Here is a 6,773-nt window from a genome sequence, read left to right as displayed (position 1 = left end):
AGCTCTCCAGGACTAAGTACTTGAGAGGTACTTAGGAGTTTAGAGCTATGATCTTCTTTTTGCCTGACCTACATCTGTGGTAGACAATCTCAAACCTGTATTTTAAGTATGACTTACCATGTGCTTAATTTTACTGTCATTTGTATCACTAAGGCTGGAGTGCCTTAAGTAGCTCTCTTTAGAAGTCAAGGGCCTGAAAAGACATCTCAAATAGGAAGTAAGAGAGATGAAGTAGGATTGAAATGAAGAAATTACTCATAAAACAAAGTTTAGGCAATGTAGGCTTCTGACCATTGAACACATAGGCAACACAAAGCAACTGGACTGCTGGAAATTTTAGCATCAAGCTATAGTGAGTAGTGAGAGCACAAGAGTCTATATGCTGTGTCAGTAAATGTATATGTAAGATTCTGAAAGTGAGCATTGGAACAAGGGAAGTGCTTGGACAGTAGGTCACTGAGAAGAGGTAGGTTTTGAGGTTCTCTAGACTCTGAAGATCAAGACAGCTCTTTGAACTATCATTCATTCCTATATCACTGTTCCAGGCATTTACATCAAACACAGCAAACAAATTATGCCAAGTCTCTTACAGACTTGTGGAGTACTCAGTCTCATGTTTTAAAGTAGGCATCACCTTCCCTCTTGCTTCAAGATCATTTCAGCCCATTTCCCCGGAATAGATCTCCTTCAGCTGTGTAACGAGAGTATTCTTCTGAAGGGAGAGAAAGAGGGGCAAATTCAGAGCAGATGTCCACCACAGATGTGGGGCAGCACAGCCAGGGTGCAGGGTGGAGGGATGAGGTTCATAAAAAAGAGAATTACAGATTCACAGATTCAATTAGGCGAAGTGCATAGCACACAAAAATGAGGAAAGTATTCAGAGAGCATTTACTTTGCTCGGGGACATCCAGATATTAAGTGTATTGGAGCCAAACGTTGAATCCGTTGACAGTATTTTATCTATGGCACAGCAAAAGATGTGTGGCATTTGCGATATCAATGTCACCTCTCATATAACCTTTATGCTTTGGAGATGTTCTTATGGAGCCCTTTCCCACCAAATATGAGCCCATTTCTTGGGTGGAAAGGATTTTTAACAGGTTTCTTTTGTGGTTCCAAAGAGGATACAATGTGTCTCTAAATCTCTGCACAATAGACAAGTCTGGTGCCTTACAACACTGGGAAAGCTGGCTGTTAGAACAGATTCCTATTCAGAAAAAAATGGGTGGATTAGAAAAATAAGAGAAGTGCAGCAAGCTTTGGGACTAAAGGGGGAAAATGTTTGAGATATGAATATCAGAAAATAACTGTAGTATTTAGATTCTAAACAAAGAAACAATATACTAGAATAAAATTATTCTTCATGTTAGTATCTTGAAAAACAAGCCTCAATTCATCAGAGCCAGCAGACAGGAACCACTCTAATGTTACCAACTTTCTTAGAAAGTAAAACAAAGAGATTCTCTTCCAATGAAAACATTTCGCAAAACACTTCAGTAACAAGAATCAGAAAGCTTAAGGCTGTTGTAACAAATGTTTAGTATTCCCCATGTCCTGAAGCCATTTTTTTGCTGTTCACAAAGCTCTGTAAAGCTGATGAGAATCATTTCACTGTTCTACCAATGCATCCACTGAAACTGACTTTACTTTTAAGTTGGTAACAAACAGAAGAACTCAGTAATGTGCCTAATGAAAAGGGACACAGGTTACTTTCTTAGGAAGAGCATGATTTAAAATTAAGCCCTAATTTAGCAGCATCTTAGAAAGTGATCTTGTACCTTAAATAGAAAAATAATTTTGTAATTTTTAAATCATTTATATTTCTGGGTACATGGAAACTACTTGCATTCTTATTTGCCAAAATTATCACAGCAAAATTGATTCAGCTGCTGCGCTTAAATATGTGAGTAATGCTTTGGCGTTTTATATTTGTTACATTGCTCTAGAGGGACTATGAATTGGATTTCTATACATTAAATGAATATCTCTATACTCCATGGTATTTAAATTAAATGTTTCAGCTGTAACCTTAATTCCCCTTATTTATTGCCCCATCTTTGTTTATTGCCTTTGTAGAATCATGGCTAAAATCTGACATGAAGCTGCTTGAGGAACAGTCTGGTCTCTTTGTAGTACCACAGAGTATGCCACATACTTAGAGTAGAAATGAAATGAAATTATAATAAAAATCTAGAATATTTTGCATATAAGTAGCTATGATTTTATCATAGTAAACATTTTAAAATTGCATTAATTGGAAATTGTAGCATTGGGAATGATTTTCCTAGCCCTCAGAAATGTGGGTAAAAATTACAAGCAGTATGTGTAAGAATATTGGTATTCTCTCTATCAAAGGAAATAACATGCTAGCAAAAATTCAATTCCATAAGTATAGGTAAAGTATAAAAAGATAAATGTAAATTAATTCAGCATGATCAGATGTGAAACACCATATATTTCAGATACCACAGTGTGATTCAGGAGAGTAAAAAATGGTTTTGTTCTGTTTCAGTCTTTGAATAAAGGGGTGCACTGCGGTTTCTTTAAAACTTCAGAGCATTTCTAGGATAAATAATGAAAATTGCAATAATTTCTTTGCCATGCAGCATGGACTTTAATATCTGGAAGTGGGTCTTTTTAATGTTGGGCCAGGCTTTAGGCTGGTATAGGTGAATATAGCTCCATTGCAGTCAGGTTTAAATGCTAAGAAAACAAAAAAGGCATTATGCATTATGAAGAGTGTTGCCAGCAGGTTGAAGGAGTTGATCCTGACCCTCTACTCTGCCCTGGTGAGGCCTCACCTGGAATACTGTGGCTCCTCAGTAAAAGAGAGACATGGAGCTGTTGGATCAGGTCCAGCAGAGGACTATGAAAGTGATTAAGGGACTGAAGTATCTCTCTTATGAGGAAAGGCTGAGGGAATTTGGTGTGTTCAGCCTCAAGAAGAAGTGACTGGGATGGGATGTCATCAAGTATTTGAAGGGAGGGTGTCAAGGACATGCATCCAGGTCCTTCTTGGTGGTGCCAAGCAATAGGACAAGGGGCAGTGGGAATAAATGAGGAATATGAGGAAGTTTACTGTCTGGGTGACCATGCACTGCAACACGTTGCCCAGAGAGATTGTGGAGTCTTCCCCACTGGACATACTCAAGAACCATCTGGACACAATCCTATGCCATGTGCTTTGTATGACCCTGCTTGAGCAGGGAGCTTGGAACAAATTACCCGCTGTGGTCCCTTTCCAACATGACACATTCTGTGATTGTGTGAACTGTCAGCGCATTGCATCAGTATGGAGTCAGCTTTGGGACACCAATTATGACAGCTGCTGACATACTGCTTACTCTTTTGCTTTAGCAATACTTTGTCATGGGCTACATACTTAATGCATAACAGCACGTATGAACATATGTTACCAACCTATCCACCCTTTAACCCAAGTGTTGATATCTGTCCTTTCAATAAGAGGATATTTACAAATGTGGTAAAACATGGTGAAGTAATTTATTTTGCATTTCCCAGAATAAGATAAATGCTGTAGAAGTATTCACAATCATAATTTAACATTCCTTAATTAATTGGCTTTGTCTGTCACATTTTTTTCACATTTCCTTGATATTTAACTGTCTCCATACAAGGTAGAATACCTGTAGGCAAAGGTACAGAAGAATATTTGGGAGTACTTTTGTTGGAGCCTGAACACTAACGCAGCTACAACATTTAAGTACCTAAGTGTAGACTTGTACCACTGTGCCAAACTCTGCCTGTACAACTCTGGTGGCCTGTGCTCTCACCCCTTTAAGTTTCTCTAAAGATTCTCAAAGAGGTTGCATTCAGACCCCATGAATATACCTGCTCCCCATGAAAGGTCTGACACCTGCTCCTCGTTCCCTAGTGACGGAGAGAAGCACTGCAGTCAATGTATCCCAATTTCTTTGGCCACACAGCCCTCTAACCAAAGAGTAACTTTCTGCGTAAATGTCTGAATCAGCCAGAGGAGGTTTTCTTTTATCCTTTGGAAAAGCTGATTACTCCATGCCGAGCATAGCTGTATTGCCCAATGAGAGTTTGTTTATCAGCCCCACTCTCACAAGTAGGTAACTGTGGAAAGATTCAATGGTGAGTAAGTTCCTGATGGAAATACTCCGGAGTTTCTTTTAAAGCCACACCTGTTCATGTGATACAAGCTTCTTAGGTGAGCTGCCTATTCTCTCATGGCATTGAGAAACAGAATGTCACAGCCCAATGAAAAGTAAGGTAAGACCATATTGAGCACAGAATCATATATGCAAGCAAAGAAATGGCTTTAGACTGCAGAGAAATATTTCCCATTTAACCATATCTAATGTTTGTACTCTCTCACACACACAAAACATTTGGTGCCTGCGTAGTATTTCTATTTGCTTGAGAGGGAAAAAGAATGAAAGGGCAAAGGAAAGGTTACTAGGAGGGAATGCATAAAATGCTTGTGTTTCAACTGTGATGAAGTCAGCTGAAGACAAAATGCCTACTGGTTTTCACAAGTGCCCAGGACCGTATGGTTGTGACACACAGAAACAGAACACAGCCTTTCCATATTCAAACTTACAACAATTATATGCCTGAAAAGAACCTTTAACTGTAATAAAAATCAGAACAAGTCACTAAGAAATGGATGAGAAGATAAAATCTTGTAATAGTTCTTTGGAGTCCTTGGAGGACGTAGTAATTTGTAGACTCTTGCTTCCTACTAATCAAAATCAACTGTCACACCTTACACTGACACCATGGGTTTGGAATACATGATGCAATGCAATGATGGCTCATGATGACAAGCATGCAAAATTAACCTGTTCCCTACATTACAGCTGATCCACCCAGTTATGACTCACTGGTAAAGGACTGAACTTTTTGTCCTTAGGCAAAGGGCACAGCAGCTGTCTCCCAGACACAGTGCCAATGTTTTCACGACATATCCAAGCGCACTCAAGATAAGACTTATCCAAGAGCAGTTTCTTCGTACCACAGGGATTTTTGGCACAGACAGATAAGTAGAAGGCTTGCATACAAGCAAGACAGATAGATCAAAAACCCTGTGGCTTTCACTTGTGCACTCTGGGCTGAGGTCTCAAACTTAAATGAAATTGGAGGAAATTAGTCAATCATTTGTGTGTTCACTTTTGTCAGTATCTGAAACAGATCCTGAACAAGGTGAAATTTTGGTGAATCCTGCAGCTGTTCCCACTGTTTCATCCTTGATGTCCAGATTGCTATAACTAACCTTAACACAACAACAACCAGCTGCTCATACTTCTGTTCCTGGGAAGACTCTGTTCTTACATATGTAAGCAAGGCTGATGACAGCCACTGGTGGTTGCTAAGACCAGTTGATTCCAGAAGCAGATGAGTCAATATTCCATTCCAGGGACATCCTTTAGATTCTACCATTTATCTATACCAAATCATGTTAACTCCTATCTGTATATCTTTATGTAACAGTCACTCTCTGGGTCAACATGAAAACAAAACTGAAGAGAATTTCTGAGTAGAACAGAAGTCACTACCTAAGAAGACCATGATGCTAAGAGCTCTAGAAAACCCCCACCTCTCCTACTATGGAGCAGTCCCCAGCATGAAGCCAGCTCATACAACACCTAACAACTTAGTATTTACAACAAACTAAAACAGGTTCTGCTTATAGAAAGGAAAATGTATATAGAATTTGTTAATTCACTGTTTAAAAAATAGAGTTATTTTTTCAGATCTGACTCCATTGTAAAAAATCAAAGTTCAGCCTTCTCTCTCACCTGTTGTGCACCTAATTATATGAATATTCCTTTGCAAAGAAATTTAGAAGAACATTAAACTCTAGTGCTTTTGTAATGGGCTTAAATAGTAACTGAAACTTGGTAATTTCCTCAGCAGGTTTCCCCACATTTTTAAGGAATAACTCCTGTCAAGGATAATCTAACAACACAACTAAGGGTAAAGGATAATATTTCTTTTGCAAAGAACAGGAAAATGCTATGGAAATACTGAATGTTTTTAGAAACAGAAACTCAGATAGCATCATTTATATTGGTTATCTAGAGAGAAACTTAAAACTCAGGCTTCAAACTGTGCCTGTCTAGACTCAATGTACATTAGTCTTCTGAGCCACTTAACAGCTGCTTCACTGTGAAAGTGGTAATTAAATAACCACAGCAGAAATACAAATGACCAACAACACAGCGAGCTTGGCAGACCAGACATCTCAGGTCACCCTGATTGCTTCTAACTGGATGCACGTCCCTGTGCAAAGCCAAAGTCTGTAACTGCTGTGGAAAATGAGCATAGGTTAGAATACATAATCCCTGTGAGCTGGGTAAGGAAGATCTGAGGCACCAATTGCAAATATTCTGCATGAAGGACCCCCACTGTTTCTGCTAGTCTCAGCTCACCACACCCTGTGCACCTCCTAGATGTGCAGGAGTAGCTACTGAAGTCGTGACCCATCAGCCCAGTTCAGCACACAACTGTGAAAATGGCTCTACTACTGCAAGTCCTGAGCAAAACAGGTCTTTTGTTCTGGAAAAAAACATTTCTCTGTTTGAAACAGCAGGTCTGGACTATACTATAAATATATAACATAATTTGGAACAGTAGAGCTTGTCAGGTACAGGGGCCTGTTATTTGCAACGCCTTTAAAGAAATGCAAGTACAGCTTTTTCAGGATGTATACCTGTATTAGCTGTGGTAAATAAAAGGTGTTCCCAAAAAAAGAGTTGGGAAAACTTGCTCAATGTTGTTGTGAA

The sequence above is a fragment of the Poecile atricapillus genome, chromosome Z (assembly GCF_030490865.1).
Source record: "Poecile atricapillus isolate bPoeAtr1 chromosome Z, bPoeAtr1.hap1, whole genome shotgun sequence".
Lineage (NCBI taxonomy): Eukaryota > Metazoa > Chordata > Aves > Passeriformes > Paridae > Poecile > Poecile atricapillus.
This window is presented reverse-complemented; position numbering follows the sequence as displayed.